Below are 15,004 nucleotides of genomic sequence, written 5' to 3'. Positions count from 1 at the left end.
GCCACCAAACCAAACTGTAGTAAAAGCATAAAGTTATCCAAAAGCAGTGTGTAAGACTGGTGGAGGAGAACATGATGCCAAGATGCATGAAAAAAAAAACTGTGATTAAAAACCATCAGGTTTATTCCACCAAATATTGATTATTTCTGAACTCTTAAAACTTTATGAATATGAACTTGTTTTCTTTTCATATTATTTGAGGTCTGAAAGCTCTGCATCTGTCGTCTGTAGTTTATAGAATAAAACAGCAATGTTCATTTTACTCAAACATGAACCTATAAATAGCAACAAAACCTCAACAATTTTCTTATTGACACTAGTTTAGACATTATTCATTAATCCAGCAATTTAACTAATGCTTAATTTCATTATTATTTACAGCTTTCTTAAGCATTAAGAAGAGATTCGTCCTACGTAGCTTTGTTTTAACACGGCAAACACACAGACTACAGTCTGATATACTTATCTCTGAACGGTGAAAGAGCTAGCGCTGCGGTTAGCGGCAAATGCTAATACTGCTGCACCCAGCCATAGTGCTGGAGAAACGTCACTGAAACTCACCCTTATAATGCTGTACTTCAGCGCAGTGAATTTACTGCCCCTTATAATACTTAACTGGTAGAATTTATACATTCATATAAGGTGCACTGTCGATTTTTGGAAAAATTAAAGGATTTCAAGTGAGCATTATAGTGCGAAAAATAAAGTAAAAAACTGACAAGCTTAACTGTCCAGACTTACAGATTAAAATACATACTACAACTGGTATCATTTAACTGTTGTACTGTTTAGGGTGAATTTTATTTATTTTTTATTTTGTTAATAGCTACAAAAAAGAAAAGAAAATGAAGGATCTCTTTACTGAGCCATTTCTGAGATATTTTTTTTTTTAACTTGATAAATTGAGCATGAATAAGAAGCACCACTGCAAAAAGCTTACAGTAGAACCCTGTATATTAGAAGAATTGCATATTATTTAAAGAGCAGTGCAATTTTCTTGCAACACTGAAGCTTAAGAATCACCTCCTACATCATCTGTGGCCGGCTGGACAGTAAACAACCCAACCAGAGTCATTATCATTCCAAATAACCTTTAGAAGCCATCAGCTAATTGCTGCTTCATGAGGCCTGTAATGATCTGGTGTCATTTTGGGACGTAGAGGGTCTTTAGAGAAACTGTGCAACAGCTACTGATGTTCAGGTTGATGCTGAAATGAATATGAATTTGTAATATCTGTAATTTACTCGATATGTCACTACCAGAATTCTGTGCCTTTTCGTTTTAATTCAGACACTTTAGGCTATGCAAAACTCATATTTTTTCCAATATTTTCCAGCTCAATCACTTATTAATTTATTTTTTTTTAATCCCCCATCATGCATGCATCCACCGTATCATGGCAGGCTGCATGTAAGAGTCCAGATGCTGTCGGTTGTAAAGACTCAACTTCCCAACATGCACCCAAATCGGACTTCCGCACTACCGTGTTCCTGCTCGCCGAGTTACCAATTGGCTCCACCTGCCCTCCCTAGTATATATACCCCTCAGTTTGCTCAGTCCTTTGCTGAGTATTGAATCTAGTTTTTCTCATGTTCTAGCTCTTCTACAACGCATTTCTCATTGTTTTGCCTACTTCATCACTTTCCCTATTTTGTACAATAATAGTTTATCATCTTTTGCCTCGCCCATTCTATTGATTAACTGTTGCTTTTTTGCCCTTTTAAAGTACCATTAACATTCTTCTGTATTTGCAATAAAGTGATCATAATAAAGAGTAAATCTTAAAAAAGGAAAAAAAAATGTTACACAAGTTCAAAGACACATTATACTAATATATATATATATATATTGACCCATATCCATCACTTCTGTTTATTGGTTACACCACAATCATCGAATTCTAGACCTTTCCTTCAGAAAGAGCCAAATGAAATCATTTCCTTTAATTCCGCGACAGATAATGGAGCATCATTTCTCGTCTCCCATCCAGTCAACTGATCCCAGATGTGACCAGTTTGCACCAACACAATGAAAAGTCTGTCACCATGATAGATTGACTGCTCGGCAATGCTATAAATGTACTGTCGGCCTCGTACGTTGATTGATAAATGACCCAATCCGGATCGGACAGACGGTCCTCATATCGGCCGACATCTCTGTTGTGTCTCGACTCGGTAATGGAATCATGCTAAGAGATGATTAAAACATCACTGGGTGACACTGCAGCAGGTAGGGCGGTGGATCTGAACCCACGAAGTCGTGGTGTTCTGAGATTATCCATCCCATGCAACTTGAAGATTCCTGCAGATTCTGTAGTAGGGGTGGAGGAGAGTTGATATGGCACGTCCAGTAGCGTCTCACAGATCGGGCATAACATTTTGGATCTTAAAGGAAGGCTAATGAGACTATTGCGGTATATGGAAGAGCATTATCCTTCTGAAATAGGACGTGACCAATGTAAAGTCAATTAATGGTCAATATTATAAAGTACTTTACTATTAAGTCAATACTATAAAGTTACTATCGGCTGACATCTCTGTTGTGTCGTGACTTGGTAATGGAAAATCCATCCCATGCAACTCGTTTCTGTAGATTCTGCAGTAGGGGTGGAGGAGTGTTGATATGGCACGTCCAATAGCATCTCTCAGATTGGGCGTAGCATTTTGGGTCTTGAAGGCAAGCTAAAGAGATGGTATAGCAGTATATGGAAGAGCATTATCCTTCTGAAATAGGACGTGACCAACGTAAAGTCAATTAAGGGTCAATATTATAAAGTACTTTACTATTAAGTCAATACTATAAAGTTGACTCGGTAATGGATAATTCATCCCATGCAACTTGAAGATTCCTGATGTTATTTGCAGGTTTTACAGCCACCAAGAAAATAATCCTGCAACTTTTCAGTTATGAATTTCTGGATCTCTAGTCTTGAAAATATAGCCAGAATGGAATATCTTACAGCTAAAATTAACAAAGCAAAATTTTCGAAAATCAGTAACTGGGAGAAATTATATTATAAGTCTATTTTTAGGATTTTGTAGCTTCTTTATGAGTTATCTGATTTTTTTTTTTGATCACGAAAAAAATGTTGAGTAATAAATGAAGTAATGGAGTACTGGGATCATGCTAAGAGATGATTAAAACATTGCTCAGGTATGCCAGTGGATCTAAACCCACAATGCCATGGTCTCCAGCTATTATAATCCATCCCATGCAACTCCATAGTAACTGTATCTTCAAGACAAGGTATTGAAATGACAGCTTTATGTGGTCGAGCATCGTCTCGATTATAGATTGTCTCTTTCACAATGTTATAAATGTACTGTACTGCCTTCCCTCGTATCGATCGACGTCTCTGTTATAATCATGCTAAAAGATGATTAGAGCGTCTCTCTGTGACGTTGCAGCAGGAAAACCAGTAAATCTCAATCCACAAATGTGAAGGAGCCCCTATAAAAGATCAGCAAGCAAGAGAGCTGAAATGTCTCTACCACTCTCTAAGAAAAACTTCAAAGGATTTCAGCGACTCGGAGAGACAGAAGACAAGGGCTGAATCCAAATGGTCCAAGCCAGCGCTTTGTTCTCCCAGCTGGTCAAAAAATAAAAAGAAAGGTGAACAGACTGAAAACTCAAACCCTCAGACCCTCAGATGATGAAGACACGTCTAAAACGGACTCGAGGAGCTCAATTAGGAGAGCCGGCAGACGAAACTCTCTTAGAAGTTGAGTTTTAAAGATGTTTTCAGTGTGGGGAGGCTCTGAACTTTAAGAGACAGAGGTGGAGACATCTTTGAAATAAGGGTTTGTACCTAGAGAGAAACTAAAATAATGTTTTTGTTACTCAGACAGTGTTCATGCATCTGGTGGACCCGCTGCATTTTAATTGAACTTTTAAATTCAGCAAAATTAAGGAATTCTACATTCAAATAATAGAACTCAAATGATGCAAAAAAAAAACAAGTTCATATCCATAAAGTTTTAAATGTTCAGAAATAATTCATATTTGTTGGAATAACCCTGATGGTTTTTAATCACATTTTTTTTTTTTTTCATGCATCTTGGCATCATGTTTTCCTCCTCCACCAGTCTTACACACTGCTTTTGGATAACTTTATGCTGCTTTACTCCTGGTTGCAAAAATTCATTCAAGCAGTTCAGCTTGGTGGTTTGATGGCTTGTGATCATCCATCTTCCTCTTGATTATATTCCAGAGGTTTTCAATTTGGTAAAATCAAAGAAACTCGTCATTTTTAGGTGCTCTCTTATTTTTTTTTTCTCAGAGCTGTATTTAATGATGTATGGAAAAAAAAAAAACAATAAATGCTCTTTAACGACCTGGAACAAGTATTGCAATGACTTCCATTAAAGCTGACATTAAAATGACATAATTATTGCTGTTTAATCAAATTAAGTCAAATTAAACGAACACAATTTGTTGTATATTGACTGTGACTATACTGCCATTGCGATATACCTTAAATTACAGTATATTAAACATACTGTACATCTGTATATCTGCGAACCTATAATTTGTAAATGTATGTAAGACACGCCTGCATTATTTTAACCCCCCCCCCCCCCCCCCCAAACAAATGTTTAGAGAGCTCATCTGTATGTTTAGAGAGCTCATCCTCTATATCACCAGCACCGCAAAGGCCATTATCACAATTAACGCACAATTAACATGTGATATATAATGCAGCTCTAATGTCAACAACCACATTTACCAGCGAGCGAAGGCACTTCTGATCTGAGGAAAGGTTATACATAATCAATGAATGCTAAGAGCAATGTGTTTATTATTGGAATGCCAAACACCCTCCCCCAGAAAACAAATTCAGCCTCCGGGGAGACAACAAGCGAATATTAATGAGCTGAATAAAAACCCAGGCCTGAACCAGCAGAGCTCCACACAAGGTCAGGAGGCGTCGCCCCGGGCAGGACGGGGGGAAGCAAGCGGATAACAACATAAACCTACTGGTTAAAACTAGACAACTTTAAAGATTTAAATATGTTTTATATTTAATATTAAAAAAATGAAAGAAAAAAAAAACAGCATTTTTTAACGATTTTTTATGCTTTAAAAAATTTCACAACCATAAATAAAAAGCCATGGTAAAGCTAGACAATCTAATAGAGCCTTTATATTATATATATATAAAAAAAGGAAGAAAAAAAAATGCATTTCAATGTTTTTTTATGCTTTAAAATGTTTACAACCCCTACATAAAACAATAAAGAAAACATGGTAAAGCTAGATAATCTCATAGAGCCTTTATATTTTATTAAAACAAAACAAACAAAAAAAAAACGAAAAAAAAACAGTATTTTTTAATGTTTTTTATACTTTAAAAAATGTACAACCCCTAAATAAATAAATAATAATAATAAAAATATGGTTAAGGTAAACAATCTCATGGAGCCTTTATATTTTATATAAAAAAACAGTATTTTTCAATGTTTTTTATGCTTTAAAAAAATGCACAACCACTAAAAAAAAAAAAAAAAAAAAAAAAAAAAAAACAATGTAAAAAGCTGGTAAAGGTTTGATTCAAAAAGATATGAATTTATGGGTTTACGAACTTTTTAAATCTGAAAATTTTAGGATCTTATGTGTAGCTTATTGACAAAAATCGCAATCTGTTCCTTTGAAGTGTATTTTTTTTTCAAATGCTTTAGAAATATACAGTAAATTGGCCATGAAAATGAGGTCGACATCCAAAAATAACACAAATTTAACACATTTATTTTTGTAGAGCACTAAAACTTTTAGTTTTAAGCGAAATAAACATATACTAATAGAGTACATGCATATTGTCGCTGTCCAATGAACAAACAGGTATATCCAAAACAGCTTTACTTAACAGGAGAGAGAGAAAAAAAACACTTTTAATGGAAAACAATGTAAAAAGAGTTTATTTCAGGTAACTTAGGAAAATTTCTATTGGTCCATTTATCAAGAATTTTTTAAACAAGTGTAAAGGACAGTTAGTATGTATAAATTACGTAATAAACAAAAAATTGACAAAAATTGAGAAACTTTTTACACATTTTAAACATTTTACACATTTTATTAACTGTAAATTTGGGAATCCGAATGCATCCAAACTCAAATTCAGCTCCAGCTACCATGCTAAAAAATAAAAAATAAAATATAAAATTAAAATAATAAAAATCTATAAGCACAACACGATCTCCTGCATTTTTAATGAGTGATTAGTCCACGCACGAAGACGAGGCCCTGCAATATTAATGAAGGCCGAACTTGAAATAGTCGGCCCATGGGAAGTCATTAACTTTGACAGGTCCGTTCAGATTCCACAATATCAACCATTTCTTCTCCTGTCGTTTCCATGTTATCTGCAGGTTCTGTATCTCACCTGACATCCGTATCATCATACATCCACCGTGCTGATCTTTGATTGGAGGTTGGAAGGCAGTAAATATATCAGTAGTGAGGCAGTAGTGATTTTTTTGCTTTCTGTTAGAGCGCTGGTCGTGCTGCAGGATTGCTGATTTCATCACTGCACTTGGAAGTCGGAGGAGAATGCTAAGTGCTGGAACACCATGCAACCAAACGCAAGTCTGGAGCACGAGGCTGCCGACTTTTTACTTCTTACTTTTTTGTTTTTGTAGAATTATTTTGGGTGTGAGATTCTGGATGGTCCAGTAATAAATGGAGGAAGAGAAGGGATGTTGGGAAATGTTGGTTTCAATGGGACCCCATTGGGCATCACAAACACAAAATAAACATAGAACATACCAAAAGAAACCACACTGTAAGCCCGGATAAGTTGAATTTACTTAAAAAATGTGAGGAAAAAAAGTGAAGTAATGCGTAATGAAATCTAATTAAGCTAACATAACTTAGAACTTATCAAGTTATTGCAACTAAAGGGGAAGCTGATTTAACTTTTTTATTTCTGTTATACTGTAAGACCGGATAAGTTGAATTTACTTACCTTTTTTAAAGCAGCCGGTTTTTAAAAACTTGAGTTAGCATAAATTAAAACATCTAGTTTTAATTACAACTAAAGGGGAAGTTGATTTATTTGTAAGGGAGCCCAGGGGGAATCACTACACACTGATGGTGAGTGTTAGTCAGAAACTGTTGGACACGCCCAGTATGCAAATAGATTCTGACAAAAACCAATGGAAAAGAATCTGCTAATGGCAACAGATTAAACTTTAAAAGTTATTATAAGTTGGTTCAACTCAAAGATCTCAGTTTGAATAGTACAGTATATGAGCCCACAAATGTTAAACTAACTCAAAATAGTTGAGTATTGTTTAGAAATATGCAATTTTATGTAAAACAGACTTAAATCGTTTACAGTGCAGGACTGAGGAAAACAGAGAAAACAGGGAACACTAACAGATGTAGGGATGTGCAAGGACCGACACCGGAACAGGAAACACACAGGCTATAAATACACACAGGAACTAGAAACACCTGGGGCTAGGGGGCGGAGCTACAAATGAACACAAGTGAACAAGTGAACACGGGAGGAACAAATATTGTTGAAATATTTTCCTTCAGCAGGTCTCGCCCCTGGGTGGCTAAGTAAAGCTAAAGCTAAGCTAAGTCAAGTAAACTGTTAAAAAAATAAATTCTTATTTTAAAGCAATAAATAAATAAATATTTAGATGAATACAATACACTACTGCTGCCCCGGCTAGTGAATTGGGACACGACCAAGATAAAAATGCCCTTATGAGGAGATAGTTGGAAGCCAGAGAATGGACGGAAAAACAAGAACAAGCGGAAACAAAAGTCACTCCGAGTGCGACAGAGAGAAAGACAGGGGAGGCATGTAAAGAAAAGCTCACCAGAGAAGCATTTTATTTAATTTTATTTTTATTAATTCTCGTTCATTATAGTTCAAACAACCTCACAGGCCAGATGTTTCATGCTTGCCGACCCCTGTTATAAAGAGGATGCACTCTTTTTTTGCCTCTTATGCATGGTGTAGATCTAAATCTGAATCTGAGGATCTCTCTGTGGTGAAGTTCTGCATGGCAAAGCTTTTATTGGGTCGATCCTACAAGGCTACCATCAATGATTAATGCATCTCAGCACTGACCGAAAAAAGAGATAGAAAAGAGAGTCTGAATAAAAGACTGCTCTGAGACTTTTTTATTTTATTTTGGAGAGCGTGAATCATCAAATAGTTTTCAGAAGAGAAATATTTATACGGAAGGATGTAGCATAGCGAGAATGCGTTTTTTTTATTTTTTTATAATTCTTATCATTCTGTTGCTTCTTCACATCCTGGGTCTGTTGACAGACCATTCTTCTATTCAGGCTCCATTTTTTTTTTTTCAGCTATTAAACAGAAGTTAAATTAAAAAGGCATTGTAGACTTCTCTACTTCTCTGGCCAAGCTAGAACAAAAAATAAATAAATAAAATATAATAAAATGGAAAAAAGTCCACGCACTCTTGATCTTTCGCCCTTGACTCGAGTAAGCATTTACTTATACATTAAAAACCTGTCGATTGGCTTCAGACTGGCGCCGCTGGCTAAAAAGGGGGCACTCTATTACTGGCAGCTGGATTCGAGTGCCGCGGACATCTGTGGCTGGGAGACCATGAGAGCACAACTGGCGCTACTGCAGCTTTCCGGGCAGGAAACATGGCTTGGTTCCTTTTTCTGTGCCAATCTGTCCACCACTGGTCAATTGTGGGTTTCTGCCAACTTCCACACAAAGAAGCAGACTGTCAGGGTTTGGACTGGAGCAAATCTCACACCAATGAATGAATGCTTCAATTATTTCAGAAACGATTCAAAACATTGAGAACTCTCGAATTCCTCAAAAACGGTACCACTTTAAAATAAGACTACCTTTATAAAGGGTTTATAAATGGTTTACAATTAGTTTATTAATGGTTACTAATTAGGTTGTAAATGCATTAAAATTCATTAATAAGGGCAACAATCTTAAATTAAGTGTTTTTCCATTATTTTACAATGTTCTGCAATCTAAAATTGAATACTAAAGTCATCCAAACTATATAAAAAAAACATTAGATTATTAAAAAAGTCGAAAAAAAACCCCCAATGTTAAATAAATCAGAATATATATATATATTTTTTATATTCTGGATTCTTCAAAGTAGCACTTCTTTGCAAATCTTGGCTAAATTTATTAGTCATTTATTAGTTTATTAGAATAGAAATAGAATTTGATTACGTTGAATGTTTAGATGTGATTTTGCCTGTAATAATCTTTTTTAAAAATTTCAGAGGCTTGCAAAGCAGTGTGAATCTACCTTTAACCTCAGCTGCTAAATAAACTAGTGCGCACCATTTCGAAACGAGTGAAATACACCTGCTACAATCGACATGCACTGCAGGCACAAAGACTATAATTGATAGGTGATGTAGAGCTCTCCTACTTCCAAAAAAAAAAAAAAAGAGAAAACCCTTGAAGAAATAAAACAACAGAGGGAGAGGCGGGCAGACAGGCTTGACGTGATGGGTCCTTCGAGAGCAATACTTCTCTGGATGAAATGCCGGCAGATTTATTGCTTTTCTTGGCCTCTTGCTCGCTGCAGTTTGGAGGGGTTTCAGGTCTGGGTGGCTGATAAAGATACACAGGGTCTTCTTCTGCAGTGGAAAGCCCTGAAGGCACAGTGTTGAGCCTGCTGAAAAAAAAGAAGAAGAAGAAGAAGAAGAAGAAGAAGAAGGAGAAGAACCCCTCCCCTCCCCACCGCTCCTCCACAGTGAGCTCCTCAATAATTCAGCAGGTCTTGCATAATCAGTCTGTATAAAAGGCCGAGCCGAGGAGCCGCGGTACAAAGCAACAGCTCCACACCAGTCAGCTCCGCTGTGATGCTGGAGTTGTTGGAGCTGCTTGCTTGTCGAGGTTGATTGGGGGGTTGTTTTGTGGATTTTTTGAGCTTCCCCTTCACTCGTGTCTTGAGGGCGATGGGATTCCTTTTCTTGAGGTTTGACAGCTGCAGCTACTGTAAGAATGTGTGTGGATTGGATGCTTGTACTGTGTGAATCTGACTGGTTTGAGAAAATCAAGGAAAAGATGTCTATTGTAGAATCAGTGTTGCATCAAAGAGCGTTTTCACACTATTAGTTCGCTTTTCAGGTCCGGATAAGTTGATGAGTTTGTATATTTGGGACGTTTCCTACTAGGTTCGGTTTGTTTTCACACAGGCGCAAACCTTAAAAAACACCAAAATACACACCAATAAACCACGCAAGTGTGTTGACTCCTCTGATTGGCCAGAGCTTTCTGGTACAAGAGCAAGAAAGTAAATATAGCAGGAAGGTTGTGTGTTCTAGAGCAGTGGGAAGCGTATCTTAAGGGCGATGGGATTCCTTTTCTTGAGGTTTGACAGCTGCAGCTACTGTAAGAATGTGTGTGGATTGCACGATTGTACTGCGTGAATCTGACTGGTTCAAAAATATCAAGGAATCAAGGTGTTGCATCTAAGGGTGTTTTCTGAGTTGATGAGTTTGTTTACTTGGAGGTAAGGTTTCCTCCTTGGTTTGGTTTGTTTTCACACACAAATAAACCATGTGGGCATTATGCCACCTGTAGTTGCTTCCTCTGGTCCTGGTTTGTTGATGAGTTTGTTTACTTGGAGCGTTTCCTCCTCAGTTTGGTTTGTTTTCACACAGGCACAAACCTAAAAGCACAAAAATACGCACCAATAAACCATGCAAGTATGTTGACTATTGGGTTTGGTCAGAGCTGTCAAATGCGGGGTCAAGACATCCCATTGAAAACACTGTGTTTAAAAGCAAAGTAGTGAATTTTCCTTGTTCAGTTTCACACTGCACAAATATACATTTTTTAATATACAGTCTAAAAATTAGTTTCTTTGATTTTACCAAATTAAAATCCTCTGGAATATAATCAAGAGGAAGATGGATGATCACAAGCCATCAAACCACCAAACTGAACTGCTTGAATTTCTGCACCAGGAGTAAAGCAGCATAAAGTTATCCAAAAGCAGTGTGTAAGACTGGTGGAGGAGAACATGATGCCGAGTTGCATGAAAAAACTGTGATTAAAAACCATTATTAGTTTTTTCCACCAAATATTGATTTCTGAACTCTTAAAACTTTATGAATATGAACTTGTTTTCTTTGCATTATTTGAGGTCTGAAAGCTCTGCATCTTTTTCTCATTGTCTGCTAATTAAATGCTCTAAACAACAATATTTTTATTTGGAATTTAGGAGACATGTTGTCTGTAGTTTATGGGAAAGAACAACAATGTTCATGTTCACTCAAAGATATACCTATAAATCTAAAAATGAGAATTCAGAATGAGATTCAGAAACTGAAGGAGCTATGTTATACATTATATTTAATTGGATTATAAGTTCAATTCACCAAAAACAGCAAAAACAACTAGACATTTCTTACAATCCTAAGATTTCAGTGGCTTCCAAAGTAGTTTAGTAGTTCAGAGCCTGCAGGGTGGATCTACAGTATTTTACAAGGAAGCATCAGCATGAAATAGTCCAGTCCAGCAATGAACCCACCCGGTAACATCTGTAAAAGAGGAAATCCAGATCCCGGCTATTGATAGATGTTGAAATAAGACAAACACTGAATTACATATTGTACTACATATTGAATACAGTGAACACGGTGAACATTTTGGTACTTTGGTAGATCTTCAAGGCACCCTCGCGTGCTTCTGCCTGCGAGCTAGCGGCAAGCTAAGGTTCAAAACAAGCTACATCTCTTCTGTAATTCTGATCACATCCGGCCGAACCCCCCCAGAACCCCCCACGCGGCGTCTCATAGCGCGTAGCACAGCGAGGAGGTGCCGCATGCAGGCTGGAATACCTGCGGCCTGGGGAAGTGCTCTAAACTGCAGGGTACGGCACGCCGCCGCCGCTCTCCTCTCCGACTTTGAAAGCGAGAGACAGCGCTGGAACAGAGAAGCCTCAAATCCGACTTTAATACCACATGCTGAGGCCCAGAGACAGGCTCCTCACTGGCTGCCGCTGCTCAAACAGAATTCTTAAAAGATGTGCGATAAACCATGGGAGGATTCCAAGCAGCCAGCTATATTTTTTTCTCTTTTTTCACCCTCTCCCCCCTCCAGAACACACTCGTTCATTCCCCCTGCCGTTTCATTATCGGGAGGGTTTGGGAGTGAGCTGAGGAGAGGGTTTGTGTTCTCAAACTGTGCGAACATTTTTGCCTCTTTTGTCTTAAATGACTGTGGCAGACAGTTCCAGCTTCAGAACGCTCACTACACTGTAACAGAGCCGCGGCCTGAAGTGCACCAACGTTTATTTCATATCTGAAACGCCCAGATACGTTCAGACAAGAGGAATTGTTAAAAAAAAAAAAACAATAAAAAAAAACTACTATTTAAAAAAATCAACTACTACTTTTATCGGTACCACTTTAAAATAATACAACCTTTATAAAGGGTTTATAAATGTTTACAATTAGTTTATTAATGGTTACTAATTAGGTTGTAAATGCCTTAAAATCATTAATAATTAGTTATAACACATACATAGAAAGGGCAACAATGGCCTGTTGTTTGTCAAATAGTGAACCCACAGCCATCTATATTGTTGGTAGGGGGAATCTGATTACAGTGTTGTTGTATTTTCCTGCATTGACTGTCAGAACTTAAACAACCTCTCACACAGTTTGTCATTACATTCAATCCATAACCAATCATTTTCTGGCAATTGCTTGCTTGGTTTGCCTGTCCTGTTGAATCGGTTCTGCTGGGACTGTACCTGCTTTAGTATCTGCTGTTTCTTTACCAGTGTTTACAATAAATGGCTGCTAAAAGCCACGTATTACATGCAATTATTTTGATCAATGGCTTCTCCCTATTTGAATCAGTGCAGTTTCCAGCCTCCAGTAATTTGGCTCGATTTAAAGAGCTGTTCCAACTGACTGTTAATGTCCCTGCAAAGGAAATGAGCAGCTGATGATGGATCACGGCTGAATAATTCAGAGACAGTTAAAAAGACTAGGCTAGGCTTTGCGTATGTTACACCAGCTCAATCATTTTCAGCTCCAGTCACTCTATGAGCACTGTGGGTAAACAAGCCACTCCCTCCTTCCTTATTCATATACTGTACGGTATATATATATATATATATATATATATATATATATATATATATATATATATATATTTCAACCGAAAATACACTATTATTTGTATTTATTATTCTATGTATATGCATATTAACAAACTCAACATGTTGTGTTTGTTGGGTACAATACTGTACATACTGTAGTCCTTCTGTTGGTGCACCATTGGTGAGCCCACGAGTGAATGTTCCAATCATGTTCATTAGCAAATGGGATAACGTATTATAACTGTACATCATCAGGGTGGAGCTACAAGTAAACCAACATTAGTTAAAGTAATTTACAGCTAACCAGAAAATAGCTTGAGCTGTTGACATTAGATAGAGTAGTTAACATCAGACAAACATCAGTTAGAGTAGATAACATCTAGCCAACATCAGTTAAAAAACTTCACATCTAGTGAGACAATAGCTTGAGCTGTTAACATCTAGCTTACATCAGTTAGAGTGGTTAGCATCATAACCAACATTAGTTAGAGTAGATAACATGTAGCCAACATTAATTAGAGGAGTTAACATCTAGCCAACCTCAGAGTAGATAACATCTAGCCAACATTGTTTAGAATAGTTAACATCTAGCCAACCTCAGAGTAGACAACATCTAGCCAACATTGGTTAGAGTCGATAACATCCAGCCAACCTCAGAGTAGACAACATCTAGCCAACATTGGTTAGAGTCGATAACATCCAGCCAACCTCAGAGTAGACAACATCTAGCCAACATTGGTTAGAATAGTTAACATCTAGCCAACCTCAGAGTAGATAACATCTAGCCAACATTGGTTAGAATAGTTAACATCTAGCCAACCTCAGAGTAGATAACATCTAGCCAACATTGGTTAGAGTAGTTAACATCTAGCCAACCTCAGAGTAGATAACATCTAGCCAACCTCAAAGTAGATAACATCTAGCCAACATTGGTTAGAGTAGTTAACATCTAGCCAAGGCAATAAGTACTATAACTGTACATCATCAGGGTGGAGCTACAAACATAAAGAAGGTAAAAACTAGCCAAGATAATGTAGAGAAATTAACATCTAGCCAACATTAGTTAGAGTAGGTAACATCTAGCCAACTTCAGTTAGAGTAGCTAACATCTAGCTAACATCAGTTAGAGTAGTTAACTTAACTCAACTTAAGTAATCCTGACTACAAAGAAGATATTTGATATTTTATTAAATGACCATGAAAAAGCCAAAAAGTGTAAAAGTGTAGAAAAAAAGTTGGCTTGATGTTTCTTCCAATCGTCATTTATTTTATTGCTCCACATATTTAATTCTTACTGCAATACCTGTCCAGATTCTGAAGTTTAAATGGAAGAGCATTATCTTCACTTGAATCACCAAGGGAACCTTTTCAGGTGTTGAATCAGCGCGAGTTTTATTTTTATCATTCTTTAAACAGCATGGCAAATGTCAAGCTCAGAGCAGATTTGTTGGCCTGCCTTTTATCCGGAAAAAAAAAATCTTTTGCACAGTATAAATGCGTCTTTTTTATTTTATTTATTTATTTTTTTTTTTTTTGCTGAGCTTTCACAGTTTTAGCATTTCCCAGGATGAGTTTTTTTTTTTCTTTTTCCGACAAATACAGGCAAGCTGACAATGTCTTTTTTATCTTTTTATGGCCTTAATAGTGCGCACTTCTTATGAAATATGGTGTTTACCCTGACACACTTTCATCTCGTTTGCCATCTCGGAATGAAATCACTCCAGTCTATTCGTCGATTCCAGGCTTATTGTATCTCCGAATCGAGGAGGCGAACGTTTTACACGGCCTCAGTGAACCAGTGTGGCATCAGGTTGATTATTGATTTTGCATTTTCTCAGTAATAATATGTTGCTTCAACATCAACTAGCGTAGTTAACTTTAAGCTATAATCAGCTAGATAACATCTAGCCAA

At 36.9% G+C, this 15,004-nt stretch overlaps 1 protein-coding gene across 3 annotated transcripts in view; it reads left to right on the top strand.

Annotated features, from left to right (window-relative positions):
• LOC103031622 (metabotropic glutamate receptor 7) overlaps positions 1-15,004 on the top strand; it is a 285,237-nt gene that overhangs the window by 98,698 nt on the left and 171,535 nt on the right. The window lies entirely within an intron of this gene.

This window comes from Astyanax mexicanus, chromosome 24 (assembly GCF_023375975.1).
Source record: "Astyanax mexicanus isolate ESR-SI-001 chromosome 24, AstMex3_surface, whole genome shotgun sequence".
NCBI classification, from domain to species: Eukaryota; Metazoa; Chordata; class Actinopteri; order Characiformes; family Acestrorhamphidae; genus Astyanax; species Astyanax mexicanus.
This window is presented reverse-complemented; position numbering and strand designations above follow the sequence as displayed.